Raw genomic sequence first — 17093 nt, forward strand, 5'->3', positions numbered from 1 at the left:
ATACATAATGTGCGGGAATGTCCACAGCGACTATACCTCGTGCCGCATCGGCCGCAACCTCAACCTTCGGGACCAATGTCAGAGGAACCTCTCTCATAGGCAACTGAGATGTAGGCAACTCCGAACGCTTACTAAGCAACAGAGCCAAATCGAGCGCTAAAGCAGTCGAAGAGTGTCAAACGAAAAAGCTCTTTTATAAATATTCAATAACTCTGTGGGACAACTAATCTTCCTCTTTACACATTCATCCTGCAGGTACTCTATCATTACGTGTATCACTTTTCTCTTCATTTCCAACGTACATTGACTATATGTGTCATATACCTCAACTGGAGTTATCGATAAGTCTGAAATCCATCTAATCGCATCTTTCTTACAAATTCGCATTTCCTCCGATATCGGTTTACGACACGCAAGGTCCCGTTTCTGTACATACATACTTTCCTCTTCATCATCCTCATTCCGTATCCTTTCTAACTCCTTTCTATATTCAAATAGCCTTTCGACATGCTCATTTACCTTCTCCACAGTATCTCTGGAAAGTGCTAAAGTATTTAGATCCCTTAACCCTTGCGGAACATCCGTATTATTTAATCTTCCTCACATTATACATAACTGAATCCCCAAACCTTCAATAAAAACATTTTTCTCAGGAAAATTAGCCGTATTAGAAAGTGTGGAAAAAACACTAGCCTGATCATCCTTCTCCATACAATGTTTAGCCCATGCAATTAACTCACGTTTCTTCTCCGGTGGTACGGTACTGCGAGTGACAACCTTCGAGCCTGCACCATGATCGATTACAAGCGGCCCAAGACCTCTTGGAAAAGAGGGGATAGGCAAATTCGATAGAGGAGCTATAACTGGTGTGACAGGAAGAGGCAGAGGGGCAGGCGGAGGAACAACAGTAAAGGAATAGGAACAACAGGTTGAGCAGGAAGAGTAGGAATAACAGCAAGAAAAGGTACTGCAGCAGGAAGAGGAACATACAGAGGGGGTGCAGAGGCACCAGGCCTTCGTTCATTTAATATTTTCTCAAAAAACTCATCAGAATCATGGAGATCTTTGGAAGGATAGATTTTCTGAATACCAAGTGAAAAAACCCTTTCCATATTTTTAGCCGACTCAGCCTGTTTATCCTGATCATATAATAATGCTTTTTCGGCACTCGTCTTATGACGGCGCGCATGTTTTTCTCTACTCTTAAGCTGTTGTAATGCCTCTTTTTTCCAATTCTGTAAAACAACAAATGCTGCAGGTCTAGCCTTTTTCTTTAACAATACTGACTCCAAATATTTAATCCGAGGGATCTCAAAACTCGGAGGTATGTCTGGTTTGTCTGTGCCAAATATCATTAAATACTATACTTCCAATGCCATGCTTACAGTACATACTACATGCCGGCGACCCCTCCTGTGGTGCCGGACGGCTATATTCGACTATTACACAAACTTCCCGAGATTTCTTCAATCACACCACGGTGCACAAAAAAACATTTCAAAGCTCGCTCGCCCTCAACCGAAATCTTATAATGGGGAATGCGTGGCAGCTCAATTCCATGTTTCAAAACTATCTTAACAGGCTCAATCTGCAAAACACTGACATCATTGTCGTCAACAGCCCATAAGCTCTCTTGTACATAAATGAATTCTGGAGGCAAAGGTCTAGTCAGAAATTGCGAGGTGGGACATTGCTGCGGTGAAATTGTCAAGCGTACTCCATCAGAAGAACAATAAATCACTGCATTTAATTCTTTTAACAAGTTCAATCCCAGCAAGTTTTCCCCGCAATCCGAGGTCAATGGAAAAGGACACTGGTCCGTAAAAGGACCCAAAGAAATAGGTACTGACATAGAGACCGGACAAACAACTGGAGTACCGGAAAACCCGACAGAAACATTGGTTTGCGCTGACAGTGGAACGTTTGGAACACGTGAACTATCAATGGAACACTTCTGTGCTGCAGTGTCTATCAAAAACTGATGTTTCCTATTTCCCACTATCATTTCAACGTAGGGATCTTTCTGATTGACGGGAATAGGTGTAGGTTCCAAACCCTGCTTCGGGCAATCCTAACGAAACAGAATATTATCAAAAGGAAGCTCTTCAGACAAATATGCAGCGGAAGGATGATCGAACATGTTCCTATTATCCACATTCAGAGTCTGATTGTCCTCCGAAAAGGTTGTTGAGGGTCCTGTGTGAACTGACCTCTACCAGGGCCCCCTACGCCCGGGTGACCTCTGGATCGCCTACCCATATTATTATTCGACCGCTGTTGAACGACGGGGCATTGTGCTCGCCTATGACCCTCTCGTCGACAATAAGCACATTGATTAATGTTCACAGGACCCAAGGGCACATTCCCTTGTGGGACATATGACCTCTAACCTGAGCGTTACCCCCTCTGGGGCCTCTAACAATTTTCTGCAATAGCACTTTTGTTTTTAAATCATCTTTCCGTTTTTCAATCCTATCGTTTTCATTGTTGACACGATTTTCATAATACTGAGCCATATGCAGTACTTCTGATTGTGATTTCGCCTGCCAAACGCTCTCAGAGGACATAATCTGTGACTGCATGTGAGGCAGAAATCCACGTACAAATTTGTCCATAAATAACCTTTTCTCAGACTCTGTGCCTAAGTCTTGTCCACTGAAATCCGTAAATACCTGTTTGAACCGATTAAAGAACTCGGTAGCACTCTCAGACTTTCCTTGGACACAGGCCGTAAGCTTGTCCCAGATAATTCTTTTTTCGGGAATTATGGTTTTTAATTTAGCAATGATTCTATCAGGCAAGGTTAATATCACCTGCTGTGGTCTTTCACCAGCTGGCCTTTCCCCATCGAATCTAGTAAAATTCGCCCATGTATCTCCCAACCCGGGTACATCGTCAATAGTTCTTACTTGTTTCCATAGATCTACGGTCAGGAGTACTGGAAACAACAAATCAATGGCACCCAAGGTGAACACTGAGGATTGCAAAACGGATTCCATCTCTTTATAGAACCCTGTCAGATTTTTCCTAATATCAGGAATAGACTGTCTAATGGTGTTCACTTCCTGTCGTGAAAACGGGATGTGAACAAAGTGTGATACATAATGTGTAGGAATGTCCACAGCGACTATAACTCGTGCAGCATCGGCCGCAACCTCAACCTTCGGGACAAATGTCAGAGGAACCTCTCTCATAGGCAACTGAGATATAGGCAACTCCGAACGCTTACTTAGCAACAGAGCCAAATCGAGCGCTACAGCAGTCGAAGAAGTGTCAAACGAAAAAGCTCTCTTATAATATTCAATAACTCTGTGGGACAACTAATCTTCCTCTTTACACATTCATCCTGCAGGTACTCTATCATTACCTGTATCATTTTTCTCTGCATGTCCAAAGTACATTGACTATATGTGTCATATACCTCAACTGGAGTTATCGATATGTCTGAAATCCATCTAATCTCATCTTTCTTACAAATTCGCATTTCCTCCGATATCGGTTTACGACACGGAAGGTACCGTTTCTGTAGATACATACTTTCCTCTTCATCATCCTCATTCCGTATCCTTTCTAACTCCTTTCTATATTCAAATAGCCTTTCGACATGCTCATTTACCTTCTCCACAGTATCTCTGGAAAGTGCTAAAGTATTTAGATACCTTAACCCTTGCGGAACATCCGCATTATTTAATCTTCCTCACATTATACATAACTGAATCCCCAAACCTTCAATAAAAACATTTTTCTCAGGAAAATTATCCGTATTAGAAAGTGTGGAAAAAACACTAGCCTGATCATCCTTCTCCATACAATGTTTAGCCCATGCAATTAACTCATGTTTCTTCTCCAGTGGTACGGTACTGCGAGTGACAACCTTCGAGCCTGCACCATGATCGATTACAAGCGGCCCAAGACCACTTGGAAGAGAGGGGATAGGCAATTTCGATGGAGGAACTATAACTGGTGCGACAGGAAGAGGCAGAGGGGCAGGCAGAGGAACAACAGTCAAAGGAATAGGAACAACAGGTTGAGCAGGAAGAGTAGGAATAACAGCAGGAAAAGGTACTGCAGCAGGAAGAGGAACATACGGAGGTGGTGCAGAGGCACCAGGCCTTCGTTCATTTAATATTTTCTCAAAAAACTCATCAGAATCATGGAGATCTTTGGAAGGATAGATTTTCTGAATACCAAGTGAAAAAACCCTTTCCATATTTTTAGCCGACTCATCCTGTTTATCCTGATCATATAATAATGCTTTTTCGGCAACCGTCTTATGACGGCGCGCATGTTTTTCTCTACTTTTAAGCTGTTGTAATGCCTCTTTTTTCCAATTCTGTAAAACATCAAATGCTGCAGGTCTAGCCTTTTTCTTTAACAATACTGACTCCAAATATTTAATCCTAGGGATCTCAAAACTACCATTGATTGGCCACTGAAGTTCGGAGGTATGTCTGGTTTGTCTGTGCCAAATATCATTAAATACTATACTTCCAATGCCATGCTTACAGTACATACTACATGCCGGCGACCCCTCCTGTGGTGCCGGACGGCTATATTCGACTATTACACAAACTTCCCGAGATTTCTTCAATCACACCACGGTGCACAAAAAAACATTTCAAAGCTCGCTCGCCCTCAACCGAAATCTTATACTGGGGAATGCGTGGCAGCTCAATTCCATGTTTCAAAACTATCTTAACAGGCTCAATCTGCAAAACACCGACATCATTGTCGTCAACAGCCCATAAGCTCTCTGGTACATAAATGAATTCTGGAGGCAAAGGTCTAGTCAGAAATTGCGAGGTGGGAGATTGCTGCGGTGAAATTGTCAAGCGATCTCCATCAGAAGAACAATAAATCACTGCATTTAATTCTTTTAACAAGTTCAATCCGAGCAAGTTTTCCCCGCAATCCGAGGTCAATGGAAAAGGACACTGGTCCGTAAAAGGACCTAAAGATATAGGTACTGACATAGAGACTGGACAAACAACTGGAGTACCAGAAAACCCTACAGAAACATTGGTTTGCCCTGACAGTGGAACGTTTGGAACCCGTGAACGATCAATGGAACACTTCTGTGCTCCAGTGTCTATCAAAAACTGATGTTTCCTATTTCCCACTATCATTTCAACGTAGGGACCTTTCTGATTGACGGGAATAGGTGTAGGTTCCAAACCCTGCTTCGGGCAATCATAACGAAACAAAATATTGTCAAAAGGAAGCTCTTCAGATAAATATGCAGCGGAAGGATGATCGCATATGTTCCTATTATCCACACTCAGAGTCTGATTGTCCTGCGAAAAGGTTGTTGAGGGTCCTGTGTGAACCGACCTCTACCAGGGCCCCCTACACCCGGGCGACCTCTAGATCGCCTACCCATATTATTATTATTCGACCTCTGTTGACGGACGGGGCATTATGCTCGCCAATGACCCTCTCGTTGACAATAAGCACATTGATTAATGTTCACAGGACCCAAGGGCACATTCCCTTGTGGGACATACTGACCTCTAACCTGAGCGTTACCCCCTCTGGGGCCTCTAACAATTTTCTGCAATAGCACCTTTGTTTTTAAATCATCTTTCCGTTTTTCAATCCTATCTTTTTCATTGTTGACACGATTTTCATATTACTGAGCCATATGCAGTACTTCTGATTGTGATTTCACCCGCCAAGCGCTCTCAGAGGACATAATCTGTGACTGGATGTCAGGCAGCAATCCACTTACAAATTTGTCCACAAATAACCTTTTCCCAGACTCTGTGCCTATGTCTTGTCCACTGAAATCCGTAAATACCTGTTCGAACCGATTAAAGAACTCGGTAGCACTCTCAGACTTTCCTTGGACACAGGCCGTAAGCTTGTCCCATATAATTCTTTTTTCGGGAATTATGGTTTTTAATTTAGCAATGATTCTATCAGGCAAGGTTAATATCACCTGCTGTGGTCTTTCACCAGCTGGCCTTTCCCCATCGAATCTAGTTAAATTCACCCATGTATCTCCCAACCCGGGTACATCGTCAATAGTTCTTACTTGTTTCCATAGATCTACGGGCAGGAGTACTGGAAACAATAAATCAATGGCACCCAAGGTGAACACTGAGGATTGCAAAACGGATTCCATCTCTTTATAGAACCCTGTCGGATTTTTCCTAATATCAGGAATGGACTGTCTAATGGTGTTCACTTCCTGTCGTGAAAACGGGATGTGAACAAACTGTGATACATAATGTGCGGGAATGTCCACAGCGACTATACCTCGTGCCGCATCGGCCGCAACCTCAACCTTCGGGACAAATGTCAGAGGAACCTCTCTCATAGGCAACTGAGATGTAGGCAACTCCGAACGCTTACTAAGCAACAGAGCCAAATCGAGCGCTAAAGCAGTCGAAGAGTGTCAAACGAAAAAGCTCTTTTATAAATATTCAATAACTCTGTGGGACAACTAATCTTCCTCTTTACACATTCATCCTGCAGGTACTCTATCATTACGTGTATCACTTTTCTCTTCATTTCCAACGTACATTGACTATATGTGTCATATACCTCAACTGGAGTTATCGATAAGTCTGAAATCCATCTAATCGCATCTTTCTTACAAATTCGCATTTCCTCCGATATCGGTTTACGACACGCAAGGTCCCGTTTCTGTACATACATACTTTCCTCTTCATCATCCTCATTCCGTATCCTTTCTAACTCCTTTCTATATTCAAATAGCCTTTCGACATGCTCATTTACCTTCTCCACAGTATCTCTGGAAAGTGCTAAAGTATTTAGATCCCTTAACCCTTGCGGAACATCCGTATTATTTAATCTTCCTCACATTATACATAACTGAATCCCCAAACCTTCAATAAAAACATTTTTCTCAGGAAAATTAGCCGTATTAGAAAGTGTGGAAAAAACACTAGCCTGATCATCCTTCTCCATACAATGTTTAGCCCATGCAATTAACTCACGTTTCTTCTCCGGTGGTACGGTACTGCGAGTGACAACCTTCGAGCCTGCACCATGATCGATTACAAGCGGCCCAAGACCTCTTGGAAAAGAGGGGATAGGCAAATTCGATAGAGGAGCTATAACTGGTGTGACAGGAAGAGGCAGAGGGGCAGGCGGAGGAACAACAGTAAAGGAATAGGAACAACAGGTTGAGCAGGAAGAGTAGGAATAACAGCAGGAAAAGGTACTGCAGCAGGAAGAGGAACATACAGAGGGGGTGCAGAGGCACCAGGCCTTCGTTCATTTAATATTTTCTCAAAAAACTCATCAGAATCATGGAGATCTTTGGAAGGATAGATTTTCTGAATACCAAGTGAAAAAACCCTTTCCATATTTTTAGCCGACTCAGCCTGTTTATCCTGATCATATAATAATGCTTTTTCGGCACTCGTCTTATGACGGCGCGCATGTTTTTCTCTACTCTTAAGCTGTTGTAATGCCTCTTTTTTCCAATTCTGTAAAACAACAAATGCTGCAGGTCTAGCCTTTTTCTTTAACAATACTGACTCCAAATATTTAATCCGAGGGATCTCAAAACTCGGAGGTATGTCTGGTTTGTCTGTGCCAAATATCATTAAATACTATACTTCCAATGCCATGCTTACAGTACATACTACATGCCGGCGACCCCTCCTGTGGTGCCGGACGGCTATATTCGACTATTACACAAACTTCCCGAGATTTCTTCAATCACACCACGGTGCACAAAAAAACATTTCAAAGCTCGCTCGCCCTCAACCGAAATCTTATAATGGGGAATGCGTGGCAGCTCAATTCCATGTTTCAAAACTATCTTAACAGGCTCAATCTGCAAAACACTGACATCATTGTCGTCAACAGCCCATAAGCTCTCTTGTACATAAATGAATTCTGGAGGCAAAGGTCTAGTCAGAAATTGCGAGGTGGGAGATTGCTGCGGTGAAATTGTCAAGCGTACTCCATCAGAAGAACAATAAATCACTGCATTTAATTCTTTTAACAAGTTCAATCCCAGCAAGTTTTCCCCGCAATCCGAGGTCAATGGAAAAGGACACTGGTCCGTAAAAGGACCCAAAGAAATAGGTACTGACATAGAGACCGGACAAACAACTGAAGTACCGGAAAACCCGACAGAAACATTGGTTTGCGCTGACAGTGGAACGTTTGGAACACGTGAACTATCAATGGAACACTTCTGTGCTGCAGTGTCTATCAAAAACTGATGTTTCCTATTTCCCACTATCATTTCAACGTAGGGATCTTTCTGATTGACGGGAATAGGTGTAGGTTCCAAACCCTGCTTCGGGCAATCCTAACGAAACAGAATATTATCAAAAGGAAGCTCTTCAGACAAATATGCAGCGGAAGGATGATCGAACATGTTCCTATTATCCACATTCAGAGTCTGATTGTCCTCCGAAAAGGTTGTTGAGGGTCCTGTGTGAACTGACCTCTACCAGGGCCCCCTACGCCCGGGTGACCTCTGGATCGCCTACCCATATTATTATTCGACCGCTGTTGAACGACGGGGCATTGTGCTCGCCAATGACCCTCTCGTCGACAATAAGCACATTGATTAATGTTCACAGGACCCAAGGGCACATTCCCTTGTGGGACATATGACCTCTAACCTGAGCGTTACCCCCTCTGGGGCCTCTAACAATTTTCTGCAATAGCACTTTTGTTTTTAAATCATCTTTCCGTTTTTCAATCCTATCGTTTTCATTGTTGACACGATTTTCATAATACTGAGCCATATGCAGTACTTCTGATTGTGATTTCGCCTGCCAAACGCTCTCAGAGGACATAATCTGTGACTGCATGTGAGGCAGAAATCCACGTACAAATTTGTCCATAAATAACCTTTTCTCAGACTCTGTGCCTAAGTCTTGTCCACTGAAATCCGTAAATACCTGTTTGAACCGATTAAAGAACTCGGTAGCACTCTCAGACTTTCCTTGGACACAGGCAGTAAGCTTGTCCCATATAATTCTTTTTTCGGGAATTATGGTTTTTAATTTAGCAATGATTCTATCAGGCAAGGTTAATATCACCTGCTGTGGTCTTTCACCAGCTGGCCTTTCCCCATCGAATCTAGTAAAATTCGCCCATGTATCTCCCAACCCGGGTACATCGTCAATAGTTCTTACTTGTTTCCATAGATCTACGGTCAGGAGTACTGGAAACAACAAATCAATGGCACCCAAGGTGAACACTGAGGATTGCAAAACGGATTCCATCTCTTTATAGAACCCTGTCAGATTTTTCCTAATATCAGGAATAGACTGTCTAATGGTGTTCACTTCCTGTCGTGAAAACGGGATGTGAACAAAGTGTGATACATAATGTGTAGGAATGTCCACAGCGACTATAACTCGTGCAGCATCGGCCGCAACCTCAACCTTCGGGACAAATGTCAGAGGAACCTCTCTCATAGGCAACTGAGATATAGGCAACTCCGAACGCTTACTTAGCAACAGAGCCAAATCGAGCGCTACAGCAGTCGAAGAAGTGTCAAACGAAAAAGCTCTCTTATAATATTCAATAACTCTGTGGGACAACTAATCTTCCTCTTTACACATTCATCCTGCAGGTACTCTATCATTACCTGTATCATTTTTCTCTGCATGTCCAAAGTACATTGACTATATGTGTCATATACCTCAACTGGAGTTATCGATATGTCTGAAATCCATCTAATCTCATCTTTCTTACAAATTCGCATTTCCTCCGATATCGGTTTACGACACGGAAGGTACCGTTTCTGTAGATACATACTTTCCTCTTCATCATCCTCATTCCGTATCCTTTCTAACTCCTTTCTATATTCAAATAGCCTTTCGACATGCTCATTTACCTTCTCCACAGTATCTCTGGAAAGTGCTAAAGTATTTAGATACCTTAACCCTTGCGGAACATCCGCATTATTTAATCTTCCTCACATTATACATAACTGAATCCCCAAACCTTCAATAAAAACATTTTTCTCAGGAAAATTATCCGTATTAGAAAGTGTGGAAAAAACACTAGCCTGATCATCCTTCTCCATACAATGTTTAGCCCATGCAATTAACTCATGTTTCTTCTCCAGTGGTACGGTACTGCGAGTGACAACCTTCGAGCCTGCACCATGATCGATTACAAGCGGCCCAAGACCACTTGGAAGAGAGGGGATAGGCAATTTCGATGGAGGAACTATAACTGGTGCGATAGGAAGAGGCAGAGGGGCAGGCAGAGGAACAACAGTCAAAGGAATAGGAACAACAGGTTGAGCAGGAAGAGTAGGAATAACAGCAGGAAAAGGTACTGCAGCAGGAAGAGGAACATACGGAGGTGGTGCAGAGGCACCAGGCCTTCGTTCATTTAATATTTTCTCAAAAAACTCATCAGAATCATGGAGATCTTTGGAAGGATAGATTTTCTGAATACCAAGTGAAAAAACCCTTTCCATATTTTTAGCCGACTCATCCTGTTTATCCTGATCATATAATAATGCTTTTTCGGCAACCGTCTTATGACGGCGCGCATGTTTTTCTCTACTTTTAAGCTGTTGTAATGCCTCTTTTTTCCAATTCTGTAAAACATCAAATGCTGCAGGTCTAGCCTTTTTCTTTAACAATACTGACTCCAAATATTTAATCCTAGGGATCTCAAAACTACCATTGATTGGCCACTGAAGTTCGGAGGTATGTCTGGTTTGTCTGTGCCAAATATCATTAAATACTATACTTCCAATGCCATGCTTACAGTACATACTACATGCCGGCGACCCCTCCTGTGGTGCCGGACGGCTATATTCGACTATTACACAAACTTCCCGAGATTTCTTCAATCACACCACGGTGCACAAAAAAACATTTCAAAGCTCGCTCGCCCTCAACCGAAATCTTATACTGGGGAATGCGTGGCAGCTCAATTCCATGTTTCAAAACTATTTTAACAGGCTCAATCTGCAAAACACCGAAATCATTGTCGTCAACAGCCCATAAGCTCTCTGGTACATAAATGAATTCTGGAGGCAAAGGTCTAGTCAGAAATTGCGAGGTGGGAGATTGCTGCGGTGAAATTGTCAAGCGATCTCCATCAGAAGAACAATAAATCACTGCATTTAATTCTTTTAACAAGTTCAATCCGAGCAAGTTTTCCCCGCAATCCGAGGTCAATGGAAAAGGACACTGGTCCGTAAAAGGACCTAAAGATATAGGTACTGACATAGAGACTGGACAAACAACTGGAGTACCAGAAAACCCTACAGAAACATTGGTTTGCCCTGACAGTGGAACGTTTGGAACCCGTGAACGATCAATGGAACACTTCTGTGCTCCAGTGTCTATCAAAAACTGATGTTTCCTATTTCCCACTATCATTTCAACGTAGGGACCTTTCTGATTGACGGGAATAGGTGTAGGTTCCAAACCCTGCTTCGGGCAATCATAACGAAACAAAATATTGTCAAAAGGAAGCTCTTCAGATAAATATGCAGCGGAAGGATGATCGCATATGTTCCTATTATCCACACTCAGAGTCTGATTGTCCTGCGAAAAGGTTGTTGAGGGTCCTGTGTGAACCGACCTCTACCAGGGCCCCCTACACCCGGGCGACCTCTAGATCGCCTACCCATATTATTATTATTCGACCTCTGTTGACGGACGGGGCATTATGCTCGCCAATGACCCTCTCGTTGACAATAAGCACATTGATTAATGTTCACAGGACCCAAGGGCACATTCCCTTGTGGGACATACTGACCTCTAACCTGAGCGTTACCCCCTCTGGGGCCTCTAACAATTTTCTGCAATAGCACCTTTGTTTTTAAATCATCTTTCCGTTTTTCAATCCTATCTTTTTCATTGTTGACACAATTTTCATATTACTGAGCCATATGCAGTACTTCTGATTGTGATTTCACCCGCCAAGCGCTCTCAGAGGACATAATCTGTGACTGGATGTCAGGCAGCAATCCACTTACAAATTTGTCCACAAATAACCTTTTCCCAGACTCTGTGCCTATGTCTTGTCCACTGAAATCCGTAAATACCTGTTCGAACCGATTAAAGAACTCGGTAGCACTCTCAGACTTTCCTTGGACACAGGCCGTAAGCTTGTCCCATATAATTCTTTTTTCGGGAATTATGGTTTTTAATTTAGCAATGATTCTATCAGGCAAGGTTAATATCACCTGCTGTGGTCTTTCACCAGCTGGCCTTTCCCCATCGAATCTAGTTAAATTCGCCCATGTATCTCCCAACCCGGGTACATCGTCAATAGTTCTTACTTGTTTCCATAGATCTACGGGCAGGAGTACTGGAAACAATAAATCAATGGCACCCAAGGTGAACACTGAGGATTGCAAAACGGATTCCATCTCTTTATAGAACCCTGTCGGATTTTTCCTAATATCAGGAATGGACTGTCTAATGGTGTTCACTTCCTGTCGTGAAAACGGGATGTGAACAAACTGTGATACATAATGTGCGGGAATGTCCACAGCGACTATACCTCGTGCCGCATCGGCCGCAACCTCAACCTTCGGGACAAATGTCAGAGGAACCTCTCTCATAGGCAACTGAGATGTAGGCAACTCCGAACGCTTACTAAGCAACAGAGCCAAATCGAGCGCTAAAGCAGTCGAAGAGTGTCAAACGAAAAAGCTCTTTTATAAATATTCAATAACTCTGTGGGACAACTAATCTTCCTCTTTACACATTCATCCTGCAGGTACTCTATCATTACGTGTATCACTTTTCTCTTCATTTCCAACGTACATTGACTATATGTGTCATATACCTCAACTGGAGTTATCGATAAGTCTGAAATCCATCTAATCGCATCTTTCTTACAAATTCGCATTTCCTCCGATATCGGTTTACGACACGCAAGGTCCCGTTTCTGTACATACATACTTTCCTCTTCATCATCCTCATTCCGTATCCTTTCTAACTCCTTTCTATATTCAAATAGCCTTTCGACATGCTCATTTACCTTCTCCACAGTATCTCTGGAAAGTGCTAAAGTATTTAGATCCCTTAACCCTTGCGGAACATCCGTATTATTTAATCTTCCTCACATTATACATAACTGAATCCCCAAACCTTCAATAAAAACATTTTTCTCAGGAAAATTATCCGTATTAGAAAGTGTGGAAAAAACACTAGCCTGATCATCCTTCTCCATACAATGTTTAGCCCATGCAATTAACTCACGTTTCTTCTCCGGTGGTACGGTACTGCGAGTGACAACCTTCGAGCCTGCACCATGATCGATTACAAGCGGCCCAAGACCTCTTGGAAAAGAGGGGATAGGCAAATTCGATAGAGGAGCTATAACTGGTGTGACAGGAAGAGGCAGAGGGGCAGGCGGAGGAACAACAGTAAAGGAATAGGAACAACAGGTTGAGCAGGAAGAGTAGGAATAACAGCAGGAAAAGGTACTGCAGCAGGAAGAGGAACATACAGAGGGGGTGCAGAGGCACCAGGCCTTCGTTCATTTAATATTTTCTCAAAAAACTCATCAGAATCATGGAGATCTTTGGAAGGATAGATTTTCTGAATACCAAGTGAAAAAACCCTTTCCATATTTTTAGCCGACTCAGCCTGTTTATCCTGATCATATAATAATGCTTTTTCGGCACTCGTCTTATGACGGCGCGCATGTTTTTCTCTACTCTTAAGCTGTTGTAATGCCTCTTTTTTCCAATTCTGTAAAACAACAAATGCTGCAGGTCTAGCCTTTTTCTTTAACAATACTGACTCCAAATATTTAATCCGAGGGATCTCAAAACTCGGAGGTATGTCTGGTTTGTCTGTGCCAAATATCATTAAATACTATACTTCCAATGCCATGCTTACAGTACATACTACATGCCGGCGACCCCTCCTGTGGTGCCGGACGGCTATATTCGACTATTACACAAACTTCCCGAGATTTCTTCAATCACACCACGGTGCACAAAAAAACATTTCAAAGCTCGCTCGCCCTCAACCGAAATCTTATAATGGGGAATGCGTGGCAGCTCAATTCCATGTTTCAAAACTATCTTAACAGGCTCAATCTGCAAAACACTGACATCATTGTCGTCAACAGCCCATAAGCTCTCTTGTACATAAATGAATTCTGGAGGCAAAGGTCTAGTCAGAAATTGCGAGGTGGGACATTGCTGCGGTGAAATTGTCAAGCGTACTCCATCAGAAGAACAATAAATCACTGCATTTAATTCTTTTAACAAGTTCAATCCCAGCAAGTTTTCCCCGCAATCCGAGGTCAATGGAAAAGGACACTGGTCCGTAAAAGGACCCAAAGAAATAGGTACTGACATAGAGACCGGACAAACAACTGGAGTACCGGAAAACCCGACAGAAACATTGGTTTGCGCTGACAGTGGAACGTTTGGAACACGTGAACTATCAATGGAACACTTCTGTGCTGCAGTGTCTATCAAAAACTGATGTTTCCTATTTCCCACTATCATTTCAACGTAGGGATCTTTCTGATTGACGGGAATAGGTGTAGGTTCCAAACCCTGCTTCGGGCAATCCTAACGAAACAGAATATTATCAAAAGGAAGCTCTTCAGACAAATATGCAGCGGAAGGATGATCGAACATGTTCCTATTATCCACATTCAGAGTCTGATTGTCCTCCGAAAAGGTTGTTGAGGGTCCTGTGTGAACTGACCTCTACCAGGGCCCCCTACGCCCGGGTGACCTCTGGATCGCCTACCCATATTATTATTCGACCGCTGTTGAACGACGGGGCATTGTGCTCGCCAATGACCCTCTCGTCGACAATAAGCACATTGATTAATGTTCACAGGACCCAAGGGCACATTCCCTTGTGGGACATATGACCTCTAACCTGAGCGTTACCCCCTCTGGGGCCTCTAACAATTTTCTGCAATAGCACTTTTGTTTTTAAATCATCTTTCCGTTTTTCAATCCTATCGTTTTCATTGTTGACATGATTTTCATAATACTGAGCCATATGCAGTACTTCTGATTGTGATTTCGCCTGCCAAACGCTCTCAGAGGACATAATCTGTGACTGCATGTGAGGCAGAAATCCACGTACAAATTTGTCCATAAATAACCTTTTCTCAGACTCTGTGCCTAAGTCTTGTCCACTGAAATCCGTAAATACCTGTTTGAACCGATTAAAGAACTCGGTAGCACTCTCAGACTTTCCTTGGACACAGGCCGTAAGCTTGTCCCATATAATTCTTTTTTCGGGAATTATGGTTTTTAATTTAGCAATGATTCTATCAGGCAAGGTTAATATCACCTGCTGTGGTCTTTCACCAGCTGGCCTTTCCCCATCGAATCTAGTAAAATTCGCCCATGTATCTCCCAACCCGGGTACATCGTCAATAGTTCTTACTTGTTTCCATAGATCTACGGTCAGGAGTACTGGAAACAACAAATCAATGGCACCCAAGGTGAACACTGAGGATTGCAAAACGGATTCCATCTCTTTATAGAACCCTGTCAGATTTTTCCTAATATCAGGAATAGACTGTCTAATGGTGTTCACTTCCTGTCGTGAAAACGGGATGTGAACAAAGTGTGATACATAATGTGTAGGAATGTCCACAGCGACTATAACTCGTGCAGCATCGGCCGCAACCTCAACCTTCGGGACAAATGTCAGAGGAACCTCTCTCATAGGCAACTGAGATATAGGCAACTCCGAACGCTTACTTAGCAACAGAGCCAAATCGAGCGCTACAGCAGTCGAAGAAGTGTCAAACGAAAAAGCTCTCTTATAATATTCAATAACTCTGTGGGACAACTAATCTTCCTCTTTACACATTCATCCTGCAGGTACTCTATCATTACCTGTATCATTTTTCTCTGCATGTCCAAAGTACATTGACTATATGTGTCATATACCTCAACTGGAGTTATCGATATGTCTGAAATCCATCTAATCTCATCTTTCTTACAAATTCGCATTTCCTCCGATATCGGTTTACGACACGGAAGGTACCGTTTCTGTAGATACATACTTTCCTCTTCATCATCCTCATTCCGTATCCTTTCTAACTCCTTTCTATATTCAAATAGCCTTTCGACATGCTCATTTACCTTCTCCACAGTATCTCTGGAAAGTGCTAAAGTATTTAGATACCTTAACCTTGCGGAACATCCGCATTATTTAATCTTCCTCACATTATACATAACTGAATCCCCAAACCTTCAATAAAAACATTTTTCTCAGGAAAATTATCCGTATTAGAAAGTGTGGAAAAAACACTAGCCTGATCATCCTTCTCCATACAATGTTTAGCCCATGCAATTAACTCATGTTTCTTCTCCAGTGGTACGGTACTGCGAGTGACAACCCTTCGAGCCTGCACCATGATCGATTACAAGCGGCCCAAGACCACTTGGAAGAGAGGGGATAGGCAATTTTCGATGGAGGAACTATAACTGGTGCGACAGGAAGAGGCAGAGGGGCAGGCAGAGGAACAACAGTCAAAGGAATAGGAACAACAGGTTGAGCAGGAAGAGTAGGAATAACAGCAGGAAAAGGTACTGCAGCAGGAAGAGGAACATACGAGGTGGTGCAGAGGCACCAGGCCTTCGTTCATTTAATATTTTCTCAAAAAACTCATCAGAATCATGGAGATCTTTGGAAGGATAGATTTTCTGAATACCAAGTGAAAAAACCCTTTCCATATTTTAGCCGACTCATCCTGTTTATCCTGATCATATAATAATGCTTTTTCGGCAACCGTCTTATGACGGCGCGCATGTTTTTCTCTACTTTTAAGCTGTTGTAATGCCTCTTTTTTCCAATTCTGTAAAACATCAAATGCTGCAGGTCTAGCCTTTTTCTTTAACAATACTGACTCCAAATATTTAATCCTAGGGATCTCAAACTACCATTGATTGGCCACTGAAGTTCGGAGGTATGTCTGGTTTGTCTGTGCCAAATATCATTAAATACTATACTTCCAATGCCATGCTTACAGTACATACTACATGCCGGCGACCCCTCCTGTGGTGCCGGACGGCTATATTCGACTATTACACAAACTTCCCGAGATTTCTTCAATCACACCACGGTGCACAAAAAAACATTTCAAAGCTCGCTCGCCCTCAACCGAAATCTTAT

Source organism: Ambystoma mexicanum, chromosome 7q (assembly GCF_040938575.1).
Source record: "Ambystoma mexicanum isolate Mex_15411 chromosome 7q, UKY_AmexF1_1, whole genome shotgun sequence".
NCBI classification, from domain to species: Eukaryota; Metazoa; Chordata; class Amphibia; order Caudata; family Ambystomatidae; genus Ambystoma; species Ambystoma mexicanum.